The 19,001-nt window shown below is 43.9% G+C and overlaps 1 protein-coding gene across 1 annotated transcript in view; it reads right to left on the bottom strand.

Annotated features, from left to right (window-relative positions):
• LOC126473451 (spondin-1) overlaps positions 1–16,035 on the bottom strand; it is a 223,431-nt gene extending 207,396 nt beyond the window's left edge. The window contains exon 1 of the mRNA XM_050100507.1: positions 15,894–16,035. The gene's annotated coding sequence lies outside the window, so the exon portion shown is untranslated. The remainder of the gene's footprint in view (positions 1–15,893) is intronic.
• Between the last annotated feature and the right edge of the window lie 2,966 nt (positions 16,036–19,001).

Here is a 19,001-nt window from a genome sequence, read left to right as displayed (position 1 = left end):
AAGTACGTAAATACTTTGGAACTGTTCCTTGTCTGACTGTTCAAACTACACTCATGCTCATAAATTAAGGATAATTGAAGAATGTGGTGCCACACATCGTGGCACTACACAAAACTGGCGCTAATAGCATAGGCACATAGGGAACACACATGACACATATCTATAAGTCCACAATATTGGTGATAAGTTGAGAAAACTGTCCCGAAACACATGTGCTACAAAACGCCACTGTTTCCTGCTCATATACCCCGACATCAATATGGGATATGATCACCATGCACACGTACGCGGGCCGCATACTATGGATCAGGTGATCGAGCAGCTGCTGGGTTATAGCCTCCCATTCTTGCACCAGTGCCTGTCGGAGCTCCTGAAGTGTCCCAGGGGGTTGAAGAAGTGCAGCGATACGTCGACCGAGAGCACCCCAGACGTGCTCGATGGGGTTTATTCTATTCATTCTATTGGGGCACGGGAAGAACTTGGCACTAAATCTGGAGTTACAAAATTACTTGTGACGACTGCCCAAACTATTACATTGGACAGACAGGTAGACCCATTAAAGTAAGATATAAAGAACACATGTTAGGAAAAATGGGGAAAACGTGTATAATTCCACGTTTGCTGAACGTGTATGGCTCTTACAGCATACGACACGTAAATTGGATGAGGTAGAATTGCTACACGAAGTAAGTAAGGGCTACAAACTGGACCTGCTCGAGGAATTAGAGATCTTCAAGCATCTGTCTCAAAAAGATGGTTTTATTCTCAATGAACAGGTGCAGCTTAGAAACAAAAGTTTTTTGTGTAGTTTCAAACCCCTCCTTGGTCTAATGTAATATAGTCTGGCTGACTAAAAGTTAGTTTTCTTGCTGTTGATGCTGGTGAGATGCGCCTTTCCTGTCTTGTTGGGATTTTATGTATTTTGATGTTTGCTGTTCGTGGCTTTCGATGTGTGTGTGTGTGTGTGTGTGTGTGTGTGGTTAAATGATTCTGTTATGTTTTTATTCACGACGACAGATGGTTTCGTTTTACTATAACATTTTGGTTGTTTTCGCTACTATGTAAATGACTCTAAGTTACGCGAAATTCTCGCGCATAACACTAGTGCCCTCTCTCGTTAGATGTGTTCCTCAGTGACACCAGGACAGAGGTAAATTGGTTTCATATTTTCTATTGTATGTAGGTGTTTTTAAATGGTTCTAATGTTTTATTTATTAAGACAGAAGGTTTGAATTAGCACAACTTTTTAAAAATTTTGATGCGCATGAATGTGTATCCATGGGTTTTAACGTGAGCGAGTGTCTCGCGCATACCAGAAGTGCCCTCTCTCGGTGAAACAGTCTTCCACACCCTCTTCACGCTAGTTCACAGGCGAAGTACTGTTGCTATGCCGTGTTTGCATCGACCTTCTCTTCATAAGTATGTTGTACAAATGGAGATGATGTTTTAACTACTGACGACGCCTTTGGCACGATTGTTTTATGTATCTCCACTGTAGGATGGTATTTTAGTAAGTGTTTTGTGCTTGTAATACTTTGGTAATTTTACCGTACTTAAGGTATAAGTGTTTTTTTCTTTTTCTTTTTCTCCCTTCAAATCCTTGAACGCCATGCTCTCCGCCTCGCCTATCGCATCCGTCTCCCGTCTCCCCTCCCCCACGCGAATTCTGTACGACCTCATTCCATTCCCCCACCTCCTCCTTTTCCTCGAAAGGATACGGATCCTCTACACCTCCCGTAAACTCGATCCTCCTCACCCGCTTGTCTCCCCCGTCCTCTCCCACCCCCGCCTGTATTCCCACGTCCCACCTGCTCTCCATCTCTCCACCCTCCTTACCCTCTCCCAAGGTGGCTTCCGCCAGCTGCCCCTCCCTGATGATGCCCTCCTCCCCTCCATCTACCCCTCCTACCAACTTTGATCCTCCCTCCCTCTTCCTGTGTTTGTTCCTTTGGGCACCCATCCTCCCTCCCTTCTCTCCCCCTTCCCTCCCTCCTCCATTTCTCCCCACTCCTCCCCCGGGCTTCCCCTCCCCTGTCTCTCTACTCCTCCTCCCACCTCCTCTACCATTGGCGTCTTTGTTCTCCCCTCTCGCCCCCCCCCCCCCTCACCCTTTCTCCCCTCTTGGCAGATCCTCGGACTCGCACACGCTACGTGGACATTCGCGCACTGGAGATCATCGCCATCAGTGTCTCGTGTGTGCCGTCGTGTTTTGTGTTCAGTGTTCACCGTCACACCTGTGCCATCGACATCTTCAGTGTTTGTGCGTCGTGTCAACAGATTGTAGTGTGGATTATCTTCGAGTGTGAACGGCTCCGTGTTTGTATTTATGTGTCTACTGTTTTATTACCCGCCATTATATAACTTATGTGTATTATTTCTGTTTTTTCTCATTGTCTATTCTATGGCTGAAGAGCAGCGTAGAATGCTGCTGACAGCCTGCCTGTTGTACAGGTTTTAAAATAACAATAAAGAAAAAAAAAATTCTTTTTCTTTCTCAGTTTTGGTGCTTAGTTTTTGCTAATGAAGGTGTCGTCCTGTTCCAGTGTATTTTTGCTTCTGATGAAGGTATATTTAGATATTCCGAAACTGTGGTCAAGGATTTCAATAAATCTTTATCCTGCAACTGTTTGGCTGTTATCGTTTACCGTGAAGAATGTTGCCTGAAAGTCAGTTCAGCTACCACAGGTGGTCTTTCTGTTCTGTGTGCCGAAGACAGGCTACGATGAGCACGACTTCGGCTCTTTGCACCGAAGACCGGCCGCAGGGAAGTGCTCAGTGCCTGCTGATACGACCTCCCGTGTGACAGGGCCACACAGCCAGACATCGCTGCGGTGTCTCCCCTCCCTGCAGAACCGTCGCGCGTTTATTCGCCCCGCGGCAGTTGCCTAACTCATTGTCGTCATCGTGGTACGCGACTAGTTAGTCACGGTGGTCAAAAAACGCGACCAGTAACTTTTTTCCTCGCAGAGCTGCGGATGCAGTTGCTTATGTGACATACTCGCACGTGTTAACAGCGAGCTTCGCGCATTCTCCATTACGCAGTTCGTGAGTCACGAACAAAATGCCTCAACGCGTTCCACATACGAGTTCACGTCTGTGAAAATAATTCCAACATAGACATCAATCCCGAAGCTATAATTATGAAAGCGGAAACAATAAGTCACTGAAATGAATACCGCGAAAGCAACAATAGCCAAGAACTATGTGGTGAAGTATTACAAAATACTGTACAATGACACAGAAGAAAAAAAAAGTTTCGTCGGTATAAATTGCTAGTACTCGTTATAATACATTTTTTATGTATTAACTGAACATTTCACTTTCTTTCTGATAACTAGAATTCATACATTAAGTACAGTCGTCTTGCCATGGTACACAGCTGACTGCAGATGCCATGCAACTTGCAAACAATCTGTAATCCCATAGCTGACAGCCGTGTTCTATAAAAGTTGCAAATTGGCAAAATCAACTTGTAAACTTCATCGATTTTGAAGAAGAAGTCTTTCGTGACGGAGAAGAGAACACGACGACCATTACTCGAAACATTACCCATGTCACAGGCTCCCCTGGAGCACACAAATCAGAGCCCATTGTCTCCGATGTGTGCGTACTGTGAAGTGGGAGATTTGACAAATTATGTTATGTCCAAACAGTACGTTTCCAGACATGAGTTCATTATCGAAACTTAGCGTGTTAAGTCCCTTACACAACACATAGAATCCTGTAACACAAATTGTGAGACATCCTTTATAACAAGAGTAAATGAAGCAATAATTTTAAAATGCAAAATAAAAAATGGTTCAAATGGCTCTGAGCACTATGGGACTTAACATCTGAGGTCATCAGTCCCCTAGAACTTAGAACTACTTAAAGCTAACTAACCTAAGGACATCACACACATCCATGTCCAAGGCAGGATTCGAACCTGCGACCGTAGCGGTCGCGCGATTCCAGACTGTAGCGCCTAGAACCGCTTGACCACCAGCGGCCGGCTTTAAAATGCATATCTGAAGTACAGTGAGCTGACAAAAGTCATGGGACAGCGATATCCATATAAACACATGGCGGTAGTATCGCGTGCACAAGGTATAAAAGGGCAGAGCATTGATGGAGCCGTCATCTGTACTTAGATCGTTCATGTGGAAAGGCTTCCGGCGTGATTATGTCCGCACGACTTTGAACGCGAAGTGGTAGTTGGAGCTAGACGCATGAGACATTAAATTTCAGAAATATTTACGGAAATCAACATTCCGAGATTCACGGTGTCAAGAGTGTGCCGAGAATACCCCAGTTTCAGTTACATCTCGACATGGACAACACAGTGGCCGACGGCCTTCACTCAACGACCGAGAGCAGCGGCGTTTGCGTAGAGTAGTCAGTAATAACAGACAAGCAACAATGCGTGAATTAACCACAGAAATCAATGTGGGAAGTACGACGAACGTATCCGTTAGGACAGTGCGGCGAAATCTGGCGACGAGAGCCTTTGCTAACAACATGACACCTGCCTTGCCTCTCCTGGGCTAGTGGTCATATCGATTCGACACTGAGACGACTGGAAAACCGTGGCATGGTCAGATGAGTCCTGATATAAGTTGGTAAGAGCTGATTGTAGGGCTCGAGTGTGCCGCCGACCCCCTGAAACCATGGTTCCAGGTTGTCACAAGGGCACTGTGCAAGCTGATGGTGGCTGCATTATGGTGTGGGCTATGTTTACATAACCCCCTTCCCCCCTCCAATGAACCACGGACGGGCCCGCATCTCGTGGTCGTGCGGTAGCGTTCTCGCTTCCCACGCCCGGGTTCCCGGGTTCGATTCCCGGCGGGGTCAGGGATTTTCTCTGCCTCGTGATGGCTGGGTGTTGTGTGCTGTCCTTAGGTTAGTTAGGTTTAAGTAGTTCTAAGTTCTAGGGGACTGATGACCATAGATGTTAAGTCCCATAGTGCTCAGAGCAACTTGAACCATTTTTTTGAACCACGGACGTTGCTGTCGGTGGCTGTTTGCGTGCCTCAGCGATACAGATAGCGGTACTGTAGGTATAAGCATAACGAGAGGGTATCTATTGAGACGCCAGACAACGTGTGGTTCCTATAGAGGAGAAGCGGCCTTTTCAGAAGTTGTAGGGGCAACAATCTGGTTTACTGACTGATCAGGTCCTGTAACATCAAGCAAAACGGCATTGTTGTGTTGGTGCTGCTAACGGCTGAAAGCGAGAGGAAACCACAGCCGTAATTTTTCCCGAGGACATACAGCCCTACTTTGTGGTTAAATGATGATAGCGTCCTCTTGGGTAAAATATTCCGGAGGTAAAATACTTCCACATTCGGATCTCCGGGCGGGGACTACTCAGGAGGATGACGTCATCAAGAGAAACAAACTGGCATTCTACGGATCGGAGCACGGAAAGTTAGACCCCTTAATCAGGTAGGTAGGTTAGAAAATTTGAGAAGGGAAATGTATAGGGTGAAGTCAGATATAGTGGGGATTAGTGAAGCTCGGTGGCAGGGGAACAGGGCTTTTGGTCAGGATTACAAATAAAAAGGCAAATAGGGGTAATGCAGGAGTAGGTGTAAAAATAAGTGAGGAAATAGGAATGCGAGTCAGCTACTACGGACAGCATGGTGAACGCTTTATTGTAGCCAAGATAGACACGAAGCCCACTCCTACCACATTTGCACAAGTTTACATGCCAAATAACGTTGCAGATGAAGAGGAGATTGAAAAAATGTACGATGAGATAAAAGGAATTATTCATATAGTTAAGGGGGAAAAAATTTAATTGTGATGGAGGACTGGAATTCGATAGTTGGAAAAGGAAGAGAAGGATGAAAGTAGGTGAATATGCACTTGGGAGGGGGGGGGGGGGGGGGGCGGGAGGAATGAAAGAGGAAGCCGCCTGATAAAATTTTGCACAGAACATAATTAAATCATCGCAAACACTGGGTTTAAGAATCATAAAAGAAGGCTGTATACGTGGAAGAGACCTGGAGACAGTGGAAGGTTTCAGATTAATTATATAATGGTTAGACAGAGATTTAGGAACCAGATTTTGAATTGTATTACATTTTCAGGAGCAGGTGTGGACTCTGACCACATTGTATTGGTTATGAACTGTAGATTAAAATTGAAACTGGAAAAAGGTAGGAAATTAAGGAGATAGGACCTGAATAAGTTGAAAGAACCAGAGGTTGCTAAGAGCTTCACAGGGAGCATTATACAACGGTTGACTAGAACAGAGGAAAGGAATACAGTAGAAGATAAATGGGTAGCTTTAGGAGATGAAATAGTGAAGGCAGCAGAGGATAAAATCGGTAAAAAGACAAAGTCTAATAGTAATCCTTGGGTAACACAGCAGATATTGAATTTAACTAATAAAAGGAGAAAATTTAAAAATGCAGCAAATTAAGCAGGCGAAAGGGAATACAAACGTTTAAAAAATGAGACTGAAGGAAATGTAAAATTGCTAAATAGGAATGGCTAGGGGACAAATATAAGGATTTAGAAGCATATTTCACGAGGGGAAAGATAGAAATCGCCTACAGGAAAATTAAAGAAGCCTTTGGGGAAGAGAGAAGCAGCTGTATGAATATTCAGAGCTCAAATGGTAGACCAGTCCTAAGAAACGAAGGGAAACATGAAAGATGGAAGGAGTATATAGAAGGTCTATACATGGGAGACGAGCTTGAAAGTAATATTATAGAAAGGGAAGTGACGTAGTTGAAGATGAAATGGGAGACATAATACTGGGAGAAAAATTTGACAAAGCTCTGAAAGATCTCAGTCGAAACATGGCCCCGGGAGTAGACGACATTCCGTCTGAACTACTGATAATCTTGGGAGAACCAGCTATGACAAAACCGGTGTGCAATATGTATAGGACAGGTGAAATACCCTCAGACTTCAAGAAGAATATAGTAATTCCAATTTCAAAGAAAGCAGTTGCTGACAAGTGTGAAAATTACTGAACAATCAGTTTAATAAGTCACGGTTGCAATATACTAACACGAATTCTTTACAGAAGACTGACAAACTAGTTGAAACAGACCTTGAGGAAAATCAGTTACGATTCCGGAGAACTGAAGAAACACGCGAGGCAATACTGACCCTACCACTTACCTCAGAAGATAGGTTAAGGAAAGGCGAGTCTACATTTATAGCATTTGTGAACTTAGAGAAATAGTTTTTGACTATGTTGACTGGAATAGTGTCTTTGAAATGCTGAAGGTTGCAGGAGTAAAAACAGGCACTGAAGCCGGCCGGAGTGGCCATGCGGTTCTGGCGCTACAGTCTGGAGCCGGGCGACCGCTACGGTCGCAGGTTCGAATCCTGCCTCGGGCATGGATGTGTGTGATGTCCTTAGGTTAGTTAGGTTTAATTAGTTCTAAGTTCTAGGCGACTGATGACCTCAGAAGTTAAGTCGCGTAGTGCTCAGAGCCATTTGAACCATTTTGAACCAGGCACTGAAACGCTATTAACAACTTGTACAGAAACTAGATGGCAGTTATAAGAGTCGAGGGGCATGAAGGAGAAGCAGTGGATGAGAAGGGAGTGAGGCAGGATTGTAGCCTATTCCCGGTGTTATTCAATATGTACAGTGAACAAGCAGTAAGGGAAGTCATAGAAAAATTTGGAGTAGGAATTAAAGTTCAGGGAGGAGAAATAAAAACTTCGATGTTTGCCGATGACACAGTAATTCTGTCAGAGACAGCAAAGGACTTGGAAGAGCAGTTGAACGGAATGGACAGTGTTTAGAAAGGAGGATATAAAATGAACACCAACAAAAGCAATACAAGGATAATGAAATGTAGTCGAATTAAATGTGATGCCAAGGGAATTAGATTAGGCAACGAGACACTCAAAGCAGTAGACGAGATTTGCTATTTGGGCAGCAAAATAACTGACGATGGTCGAAGTAGAGAGGATATGAAATGTAGACTGGCAATGGCAAGGAAAGCATTTCTGAAGAGGAAAAATTTGTTAACATCGAGTATAGATTTAAGTGTTAGGAAGTCTCTTCAGAAAGTACTGGTCTGGAGTGTAGCCATGTATGCAAGTGAAACATGGACGATAATCAGTTTAGATAAAAAGAGAATAGAAGATTTCGAGATGTGGTGCCACAGAAGAATGCTGAAGATTAGATGGGGCGATAACGTAAGTAATGAAAGAAAGGATCGGTTGATAGGACACATTCTGAGGAATCAAGGGATCACCAATTTGGTATTGGAGGGAAGTGTGGGTGGTTAAAAAATCGCAGAGTGAGACCAAGAGATGAATACAGTAAGCAGATTCGGAAGGATGTAGGTCGCAGTAATTACTCGGAGATGAAGAGCCTTGTACAGGATAGAGCAGCTTGGAGAGCTGCATCAAACCAGTTTACAGACTGAAGACCACAACAACAACAACAACATGTTTACGTGGAATGGACTCTGTCCTGTGGTCCAGTTGAACCGATCATTGACTGGAAATGGTTATGTTCGGCTACGTGGAGACCATTTGCAACCGTTCATGAACTTCGTGTTCTCAAACAGTGGCGTCATGTCAAGGGGGCACAACTGTTCGTGACTGGTTTGAACAATATTCTGGACAATTTGAGCGAATGATTTGGCCACCGCTCGAACATTTATGGGACGTAATCGAGAGGTGATTTCGTGCGCAACATCTTGCACCGCAACATTTTCGTAATCATGGACGGCTGGCTCAGTATCTCTTCAGGGGACTTCCAACGACTTGAATCGATGTCACGTCGAGCTGCTGCACTACCCCCGGCAAAGGGAGGTCCGACCGATATTAGGAGCCATCCCACGACTTTTGTTACTTCAGTGCACGTCAACCAGGGCGATAATGGTTAAACATACTTTATCGCGACTAAACTGCGTCACGTAAAAGACGAGTAGTTAAAACTTTCATTACAGTCACGCATACCTTCCCCGTCTTGCAGTCCTCACCAATGTCAGTATACCCTCCACCGAGCAAAAGGTTACAATTATTCGGCAGCTGGCACACGAAGCACCAGGGAAACGGTAGTTTTGATGCATTATCAGAGTAAACATGGCAAAATTATTGAAAGTCAACGTGCCCTGAAGTGAGTAACGAATAAGATGATCAAACAAGTCCAGGTGACGTCTCAGATGTTTCACAGTGTCTGACCCCCCCACGGCCGTAGACAAAACTCCAGCATCCTCGATGCTGAAAGTCCTTATCTGCAGGTCGTCACGGAATGCTGACTCCGGCGTCTGCGTATTGACGTTGCATAACTGGCTAGCACCACTAAAAATAAGTAATCTTCATGCAAAGAATTTTGTTTCGCGGGCAGAGTGATCCTGCTGACCGGAAGGGAAATGCCACACCGAGATTAATCGAACGAACCTTGATGTTGTTGTCGAGGAGGCTTCAGTCCAAAAAGGTATCCACGCTAGTCTACCCTATGCAAGACTTCATCTACGCATAACTACTGTGACCTACATACATTTGAACCTGCTTACTATAGTCACACCCTCTCCAATTTTGACCTTCTCACTCTTCGCTCTGTTACAAGAATTATTTGATGCGTAAGGATGTGTCCTGTCAATTGATAGCTTCGTTTAGTCAATTCATATTTCCCCACTACGCTTCAGTACCTCTTCATCAGTTATTCGTTGTACCCACCTAATCTTCAGCGATCTTGTGTACAACCACATTTCCAGAGTTTCTATGACCTTCTTGCCTGTACCATTTCTCGACCGCATTTCACATCAGCAGAAGGAAACACCTCGAACAAATACCTCAAGAAAAGACTTCTTAACACTGAAATTTTCTATTAGATATTAAAATATTTCTAAGTTTCAGACACACTTTTCTTACTATTGCCATACTGCATTTTACATCCTCTCCACTTCGGCCATCGTCAGTTATCTACAGCTTACAGTGTTGTATTTCGTGACTTAACTCCCTCACTGTTGCCTGATTCTATTCGCCTGAATTCCAGTGGACTCTTTTACTTTTGTTGACATTCATCTCACAGTGGGGTGACAAAAGTCATGCGAAACCTCCTAATATCGTGTCGGACCTCCTTTTGCCCAGCGTAGCGCAACGACTCGACCTGAAATGAATTCAACAAGCCGTTGGAAGTCTCCTGCAGAAATAGTGAGCCATGCTACCTACTGTAGCCGTCCGTAATTGCTAAAGCGTTGCCGGTGCAGGACTTTGTGCACGAACTGACCTCTCGATTGCGTCCCATAAATATTCGATGGGATTCATGTCTGGCGATCTGGGAGTCTAGAATGTTCTTCAAACCAATTGCAAACAATTGTGGCCCGGTGACACGGTGCATTGTCATCCACAAAAATTCTATCGCTGTTTGGGAACATGAAGTCCATGAACGGCTGTAAATGGTCTCCATCCAGCCAAACATAATCGTTTCCTATCAATGATCGGTTCAATTCGATATGAGGATCCACAACATTCCATGTACAAATAGCTCACACCAGCTGGCACAGTAACTTGTTGACTACCTGGGTACATGACTTCGTGGGGCCTGTGCCACACTTGAAACCTACCGTCAGCACTTACCAACTGAAATCGGGACTCATATGTTGAGGTCACGGGTTCCTAGTCGTGTAGAGTCCAACCGATGTGGTCACAGTCGAGGAGAGATGTTGCAGGCGATGTGCTGTTAGCAAAGTCACTTGCGTCGATCGTCTGCTGCCATAGCCCATTAACGTCAAATTTCGCCGCACTGTCCAAAGGTCTAGTTCGTCGTACGTCTGAAATTGATTTCTGCGATTATTTCATGCATTGTTGCTTGTCTGTTAGCACTGACAACAATACGCATGCGCCGCTGCTCTTGGTTGTTAAGTGAAGGCGTCGGCCACTGCAATGTCCGTGGCGAGAGGTAATGCCTGAATTTTGGTATTCTCGGCACACTCTCGACACTGTATCTCGGAATATTGAATTCCATAACGATTTCCGAAATGCAATGCCCCATGTATCTAAAAAAATGTTCAAATGTGTGTGAAATCGTATGGGACTTAACTGCTAAGGCCACCAGTCCCTAAGCTTACACACTACATAACCTAAATTATCCTAAGGACAAACACACACACCCATGCCCGAGGAAGGACTCGAACCTCCGCCGGTACCAGCCGCCCATGCGTCTAGCTCCAACTAGCACTCCCAGTTCAGAGTCTGTTAATTGCCGTGGGGCGGCCATAATCACGTCGGACACTTTACACATGAATCACTTGAGTACAAATGATAGTTCCGCCAATGTACTGCCCTTTTATAAAAAATGGTTCAAATGGCTCTGAGGACTATGGGAATTAACATCTGAGGTCATCAGTCCCCTAGAACTTAGAACTACTTAAACGTAACTAACCTAAGGACATCACACACATCCATGCCCGGGGCAGGATTCGAACCTGAGACCGTAGCGGTCGCGCGGTTCCAGACTGAAGCGACCAGAACCGCTCAACCACAGCAGCCGGCGCCCTTTGATAGTTTCTGTACGCGATACTATCGCCATTTGTATATGCGCATATCGCTATCCATTGACGTTTGTCACCTCTTTGTATCACCTCTTTTCAAGACGCTGTTAATTCCGTTAAACTGACATTTCAAGTCCTTTGCTACGTCTAACAGAACTATAATGACGCCGGTAAACGTCACGTTTTCGTTTGTCCTCCCTGAAATGCGATTCCCTTTTCAAATTTCTCCTAAGTTTCCTTTACTGCTTGCGCAATGTACAGAGTCAATATCGTCTGTGGTAGGCTACATCTCTGTCTCACACACTTCTCAACCACTGCTACCCTTTCATGTCTTTCGATTATTATAATTGCAGTCCGGTGTCTGTACGTGTTGTAGATAAACTTCCTTCCACTCGCTGTATTTTACGACTGATAACTTACTGTTTTAAAAGAGTGTATTCCATTCAACATTATTATAAGCTTTCTCTAAACCTACAAATGTGATAAATGTTGGTTTGCTTTTATTCAGTTTGAGATAAATTATAAGGGCATATTGGCCTTGCTTGTTCCTCCATTTCTGTGGAATACAAACTGAATTTTCCCGAGGTTGGCTTCTATCAGACTTCCTATTCTTATGTAAATTCCAAGGAAATTTAATTCATCCGCGATGGAGACAGCCTACGTAATCATCGTTCTACCAATGATTTGCCGGTCGTTGTGGCCGAGCGGTTCTAGGCGCTTCAGTCTGCAACCGCGCGACCGCTGCGAATCCTGCCTCGGACATGGATGTGTGTGGTGTCCTTAGGTTAGTTACGTTAACGTTTTTCTAAGTTCTAGGGGACTGATGACCCCAGATGTTAAGTCCCATAGTGCTCAGAGCCATTTGAACCATTTTTTCTACCAGTGATTTGGAATTTCTTAACAGTCTGGGACTTTTATCTCGAAGTATTAATCGAGGCAAACAATTCGATGCATGAGCTTCTTTTTTAATTCAAGACAGAATACTTATTTTTTAAAATGGCTGGAGCTGTTCCATTCAGTTTCCCTTGCTATCCGCCGTGTGTTGGACTTGACAGATTCCATAGCCCGCCGCAGTGCAGAGAGAAAACCATCTCAGAATCAATGATCTGCGTATGTTCGCACAGTAAATGCAGGTGCGTTTAGGAAATGCTCTGCAATAGCAGTACATAAAGGACACGCTGTGCTATTCGGGGAGCCTTACTATAAAAATTCTGAGAAATCACTTTCCAGGGTGATTTAAGAAATGTTTTACTTTACGGGCCCCTAAAGGACCTACCGAGCGAGGTGTGCACACTGGACTCGCATTCGGGAGGACGACGGTTCAATCCAGCGTCCGGCCATCCTGATTTAGGTTTTCCGTGATTTCCCTAAATCGCTCCAGGCAAATGCCGGGATGGTTCCTTTGAAAGGGCACGGCCGACTTTCTTCCCTGTCCTTTCCTACTCCGATGAGACCGATGGCCTCGCTGTTTGGTCTCTTCCCCCAAACAACCCCCCTCCCCCCCCCCCCCCCCCCCCCCTCCCGCTAAAGGACCACAGTGTATCGACAGCTGGTGCAGGCACTGACAGTTACTCCTGAACGGAAGTAATATAACGTATTACGCATGAATAGGCGAAGAGATCCACTTCCATTGGATACATTATTGGCTGCACATGACTGAAAACAGTAGCTACTGTAAAACACCTAAGAACAGCCTTTCGGAGAGGTCTAAAATAGGATGACAAAAACAAAACAAAAAATAGTAAGAAAGGCAGACACCAGACTTGGATTCAGAGGGAAAATCTTAAGCAAATGTAATTTATCCACGCAAGACGTGGCTCACAAAACACTAGCTCGACCGATTCCTGAGTATTGCTAATCAGTCTGGGACTCAAATCATGCAGGTGTTTCCATAGTTTTGTACACCCCCTGTAGATCAAGTCATAAAAACATTAATAAGTATAACATTTTTACAGAAGAATAAAGGCCGGTATGCTAATGTTCTTTTCTCATACACTAAGTGAAATGGTCGTCAAGGAAGTGAACTAAGTAAGAAATATGAAACGTAGTTTCATTTTAAAGTTAATACAAAACTTGCCACAAACATTTAAATGTATACACAATGAAGTGAAAAAGATAATTTTGGAAACAGATCGCAATACTGTAGGCTATTGAAGATGTGCAGAAATCAGATTCTACGTAACACTCTCTTTACTTGACATTGTTAGTAACATATATATCAATTGGCTGTGATACGAAATTCGTCACTGAAGCAGAAGAAGTTGGTGACCAATAAATCGTTTAGCCTTCCCTTAAACTGCACTTCACAAGTGTGGTAGCTAAACGTTTTGTGTCTGTTGGCAAGTTATTGAAAATGCGTGTTCCTGATTAGTGGACCGAAGCAAGTGGCTTCAAGCCTTTATGTCAATTTTTCTTACTTATATTACTTATTCATAAACTGAGCTGTAGTTTTGAAAAAAAGAGATATTATTTGCGACAAATGTCTTTAAGGAGTAAATATACTCTGAAGCAGTATCAATATTCTCAGTTTCTTGGACAGGCTACTGAAAGGAAGTTCTTGAATTCACACCACAAACAATTCGTATTACGCGACTTTGGACTCGGAAAACGTTAACCTGGCTTGATGAGTTAGGCCTACACGAAATAGCAAAAGACATCAATGAGTACCAGAGCTAGCAAGTTTTGAACATTGAAAGTTTCAAAGAAAACAAGAAAATAAATTGGAGGAACAAATCATTAATGCAATTTCATAAAATAATCGACGTTTCCACGAAAATGCGTATAAGAGAAACATTCAGCGTGAACTATGAAGAAGGTCTATGTTATCGAGCGAAGTCGAGTTGTCTCATTTTATACTGTTTTGAAGGCAAAACGACTCTTTCTCCGAGCCTTTAAGCGTCCGATGCGAAAACGTTTGTGATGCACAAATTGTATTTTGCTTTTTTGTATTCATTGACATTGATAAAATATGAGCATAGAATCTCAGATCTTCAACGTTCCTCCAGATGGAAATATGAGGTAATTTTGGGTTAGTTGCCCTCACAGAAATCCCATTCAGACTCTTCATGCATTGTATTACGAGGTTCTTACACAAAACTCTTTTGAAAATTTTACTCAAGAGAATTGAAGCGTAGACAGATCATCTACCTGAAAAATTTAAGGTTGGATTTAGAAAAACTCGATCCTATACGAAAATTAATACTATCCTACAAATTCTTAGAGGCAAACAGGCAGTTACCACGTTTGTAGACTTTAAGAAAGCGAATGGTTCAGCAGGAACACACACATTTTGTAGTAGTACAACAATTAAAAATAGGCAAAAGCGCAAGAGCACAGATGAAACAAACAATAACCTACGCTAGTTAAAAAGTCAAATTCCTAGGCTGTTTTGGTACTGAAACGTAAACGATTCATGGGGGCAAACTTTCTGCATTGCTTACTGTTTTGCTGGAAGACCTAATTAGAGCATATGACAAAGAAGCAAAAGAAATTAGTGTTGGGAGACCACTTCAAAACACAGTTCATTTGTGTCGTGTGGCTTTCGCAGACGATTTAGTAATATTTTGGAACAACAACTATTTAAGGACGCCTTGGAAAACTCAGCTAAAATGCATTTGGACCGTAAATCTCATGCCGATAACTAAAATTGACCTCGATAGCGAGCCTTTAGTACCGCAGATACAGATTGTTGAAGTACCTCATATCAGATACATACGAGACATAGTCGAAACCTCCAGATTAAATGGAACAATTAACAAAAATAGAACACTTACATTACAAAAACCCTACATAATCACCAGAAGAAGATAAAAAAAATTCAATATGCTGGAATACAAAACTAAGACATGAGAACAATAATTATATCTGAATTATTATACTCGGCGGGAACATTAATTTTTAGAGCAGACCGGCAATTACAGATAAATAAAACAACAGGAAAGAAGAATCGTAAGAAAACCCTTTCGGACAGACGGAATCTGGGTGGCAAAAAATTCCACAAATTATACAAACATTCTCTGAAAATCTCCGATGCTTTGTGGAAGAGCCTATTGAAATGTTATTGTACTTTGTCAGAATGAACAATAATCTGAAATGACTGAAAGAATTCTAGACTTTTCCCTCACGATCTAAGTGCAACAGGTTATTTGAAATTGAAAGAGACATCGAAGAAACAGGTATCTTAGAGAACATTGTGTAAGAGGGAATTAAATTCAAAATTCCGTTGACAATCATCGATTTATCTGGGAAAAAAATGAAGCACTGGTCTTCATAAAACATGGACAGAATGGTGTTGAAAATACCCCCTGTTACGAAAAGAAACCTCTCTTAATAAAACGCGGCTTCAGTATTCAGAATTTCAGGCGTAGTTGTTTGCGACAGTTGATCGTACCAGGTGATTGGCGGGGAGCGAGCGTTCGCCGTGGTTGTTACCTGTGAAGTAGCAGCAGCAACAGAGCAGCAGCTTGGTCCAGACGGCGCGAGCTACTGGCTGCGGCGCGTCCCAGCCGCCGAATCAGTTGACCCGCGGCCGCCAGAGGCGCCACTGGTACCGCTGCCTGACGCCTGCAGGTCCCCGCAATCAAGGTCCCAGCACACTGCACAATGCACAGACAGCCCACTAAGAGTGACACCTGGGAAGTCTCGGTTCCACTGGAGCGTATGGAAGAGAACACAACCGAGCTAGCATTCGCATACAGTCCACCAGTGTTCATTATCGCTATGAGGGGAACAGAAGCGAACACGACTGAACGCGCTTAGTTTGGCAACCCTACGAAATCGGCGTTGTTGACGGGGCCAGCTTGGAGCATCAAGCTGAGAGGGGCGCCAAATGCACCCACGTGTTAAATGTGTGTACAGGGTGTACTGTAAGTGAAAACTGGCACAGAGGACACTATACAACAGAAGCAAAAACTTTGCAGTCCGCAAACAAGCCATTTGTGAGATACTATAACGGCTACGAGCTGCCACTTACTTCAGTATAGAACATTGTCCTAGTTAGTATCAATATACACTGATGAGCCAAAATATTATGACCATCTGCTTAATAGCTTGTTTGTCTGTCTTTGGAACGAAATACATAAATGATTCTATGTATCAGGGATCCGGCAGTTTGTTGGTATCTTTGTGGAAGTATGTACAGTTAGATGTCTATGCACAGCTCATATACACTACTGGCCATTAAACACGGAGATGACGTGCAACAGAAGCGAAATTTAACCGACAGGAAGAAGATGCTGTGATATGCAAAGGATTAGATTTTCAGAGCATTCACACAAGGCTCGCACTGGTGGCGACACTTACAACGTGCTGACATGAGTAAAGTTATTTCTCATACACAAACAGCAGTTGACCGGCGTTGCCTGGTGAAACGTCGTCGTGATGCCTCGAGTAAGGGGGAGAAATGCGTACCATCACGTTTCCGATTTTGGTAAAGCTTGGATTGTAGCCTATCGCAATTGCGGTTTATTGTATCGCGACATTGCTGCTCGCTTTGCTCTAGATCCAATGACTGTTAGCAGAATATGGAATCAGTGGGTTCAGAAGGGTAATACGGAATGCCGTGCTGGATTCCAATGGCCTCATGTCACTTACAGTTGAGATGACAGGCATCTTATCTGCAGCTGGTAGGTGTGGCCAAGAGATTCTAGGCACTCCAGTCTGGAACCGTGCGACCGCTACGGTCGCAGGTTTGAATCCTGCCTCGGGAATGGATGTGTGTGAGGTCCTTAGGTTAGCTAGGTTTAAGTAGTTCTAAGTTCTAGGGGACTGATGACCTCAGATGTTAAGTCCCATAGTGCTCAGAGCCATTTGAATCATTTTTTTGCATGGTTGTAACAGATCGTGCAGCCACGTCTCGATCCCTGAGTCAACATATGGGGACGTTTGCAAGACAACAAACATCTACATGAACAGTTCGACGACTTTTGCAGCAGCATGGACTATCAGCTCGGAGACCATGGCTGCGGTTACCCTTGACGCTGCATCACAGACAGGAGCGCCTGTGATGGTGTACTCAACGACGAACCTGGATGCACGAATGGCAAAACATCATTTTTTCGGATAAATCCAGGTTCTGTTTACAGCATCATTATGGTCGCATCCGTGTTTGGCGACATCACGGTGAATGCACATTGGAAGCGTGTATTCGTCATCGCCATACTGGCGTATCACCCGGCGTGATGGTATGGGTGTCATTGGTTACACGTCACAGTCACCTCTTGTTAGCATTGACGGCACTTTGAACAGTGGACGTTACATTTCAGATATGTTACGACCTGTGGCTCTACCCTTCATTTGCTCTCTGCGAAACCCTACATTTCAGCAGGATAATGCATGACCACATGTTGCAGGCCCTGTACGGGCCTTTCTGGAGACAGAAAATGTTCGACTGCTGCCCTGGCCACCACATTCTCCAGATCTCTCACCAATTAAAAAGGTCTGGGCAATGGTGGTCGAGCAACTGGCTCGTCACAATACGCCAGTCACTACTCTTGATGAACTGTGGTATCGTGTTGAAACTGCATGGGCAGCTGTACCTGTACACGCCATCCATGCTCTGTTTGACTCAATGCACAGACATATCAAGGCCATTATTACGGCCAGAGGTGGTTGTTCTGGGTACTGATTTCATAGGGTCTATGCACCCAAATTGCGTGAAAATGTAATCACATGTCAGTTCTAGTATAATATATATGTCCAATGAATACCCGTTTATAATCTTCATTTCTTCTTGGTGTAACAATTTTAATGGCCAGTAGCGTAATTCGCATAACCGACGGGCAGCTGATTTGTGTACAAGGTGATGGCACGTCTGACAGTGACCTATATGGGTTCCGTAGGATTTACATCAGGCAAATTTGGTTGCCGAGACATCAAAGTGAGTTCCATAAATGCTCCTCAGAACACTGTAAAACGGTTCTACCTTCAATACATGGACAGTTAAACTGCTCAAAGATGACACTGCCGTTGGGTAAGACATCAAGCATGAAGGGATGCAGGTGGTTGGCACCTGCCAATGTGTCTTCAATTCAGGTTCCATGCAAGTGCAGGAGAATGTCTCTCATAGCATAATACTGCTCCCACCAGCCTGTGTCCATGGTGTGCTGTATGTTCCGAACTACCGTACATCTCGATGATGGCATTTGTGGAGACAACCAGTGACCTAGTGTAGCAAAAATGTGATACATCTGACGAGATGACACATTTCCAATGGTCGACGGTCGAATGCCCACTGAAATTGTAATTGATGATGTTGTTAGGTCAACATGTGAGCAAGTAGGGATGGTTTACTGCAGAGCTCTATGTTCAACTATGTACAATGAATTATGTGCTCCAAAACACTTGCATGTCATCAGCATTGTAGTCTTTTGGCAGATCACTATCACTATCTATCCTACTTTGCAGAATAGACAAGCCTCTGAATCCCACGTTGTGTGAAGAGTCGCGGAAGTCCATCCATTTAGGGCTAGTGTAGTTTCACTGTCTTTCTACCTCTTTCCGTAGATGCTCACGACAGTAGCACGTGAACATTTGACTAGG

This window comes from Schistocerca serialis, chromosome 4 (assembly GCF_023864345.2).
Source record: "Schistocerca serialis cubense isolate TAMUIC-IGC-003099 chromosome 4, iqSchSeri2.2, whole genome shotgun sequence".
Lineage (NCBI taxonomy): Eukaryota > Metazoa > Arthropoda > Insecta > Orthoptera > Acrididae > Schistocerca > Schistocerca serialis.
The sequence above is the reverse complement of the archived record's forward strand: the minus strand, read 5'-3'. Positions and strand labels throughout refer to the sequence as shown.